The sequence below is a fragment of the Onychostruthus taczanowskii genome, unplaced genomic scaffold, assembly GCF_017590055.1.
Source record: "Onychostruthus taczanowskii isolate IOZ18803 unplaced genomic scaffold, ASM1759005v1 scaffold469, whole genome shotgun sequence".
NCBI lineage: Eukaryota > Metazoa > Chordata > Aves > Passeriformes > Passeridae > Onychostruthus > Onychostruthus taczanowskii.
In genome coordinates, this window is record NW_024502225.1 from 15,018 (window position 1) to 16,086 (window position 1,069).

The following is a 1,069-nucleotide window of genomic DNA, read 5'->3' on the forward strand; positions in this document are numbered from 1 at the left end:
TGGGGAGGGAGGAAGGTGGTGGAAGAAGAAGCCGGGCGGAGGCGTCCCCCTCGCCGCCGGTGGCCGCAGGCAGGGGTCGCTGCGGAGGCCGGGGAGGGTCCGGGGAGGGTCCCGGAGCCCTCCGGGACGGCGGAGGCGGGGGATGGAGCCGGGTTGGGGCCGCCCCCCTCGCGCGCCGGGCCCGACCCGCTCCGTCCCTTCGTCCCCGCGAAATGGCGCCGCTCGGCCTGCCCCCGCCCGCCCTTATATAGACGAGAGGCGCCTCGCCATTGGCCGCCCCGCCAGCTGACGTCACCTAACCGCCCCGCCCCGCCCCACAGCGGCCTCATTGGGCGGAGGCACCCGCGGGGAGCGGTTCCGATTGGGCGCGCGCCGCGTCAATCAACGGAGGGGCTCCCCGCCCCTCCCGGTCTTCCGCCCAGCGCCTCACCCGCCGCGCGCGGCCGCCTCGGCGTTGATTGGCTGGCGCCATGGCCCGCTGCGCGCTGATTGGGCGGCGGGTCACGCGGGGGGCGGGAGCAGCCGCCGATTGGCGGAGGCGCCCCGAGGGGGAGGGGGGAGGTGAAGGAGGAAGAAGGGGCCGGCAGGCGCCATCTTGAATGGCGGCGGCGGCCGCGGCCGGACAATGAGCGCGGCCGCTGGCGGCCGGACTCCCCGCTTCCCCCGCCGCTCCTCGGCCGGAGGTGAAGGAGGAAGAAGGGGCCGGCAGGCGCCATCTTGAATGGCGGCGGCGGCCGCGGCCGGACAATGAGCGCGCCCGCTGGCGGCCGGACTCCCCCCTTCCCCCGCCGCTCCTCGGCCGCATCGAGCTCCGGGGACGCTCCCCAGCCGGGCCTCACCCCCCTCGCGGTGCTCTCCCAAGCCTCAATGCGCCGTTAAACCTCGCACCCCCCCCCCCCCCCCCCAGGCAGCCACGCACCGCGTCGCCCCCGAGCCCCGCGGTGCCCACGGGCGCTCGGGCGGCTCCAGCCTTTCCCTGAGCACACGAGGAGGGCGACAACCCCCACGGACACGCCGCTAGCGCGGCCGCCAGCGCCGCTAAACCCCTAAACACCGCTACCCCCCCCCA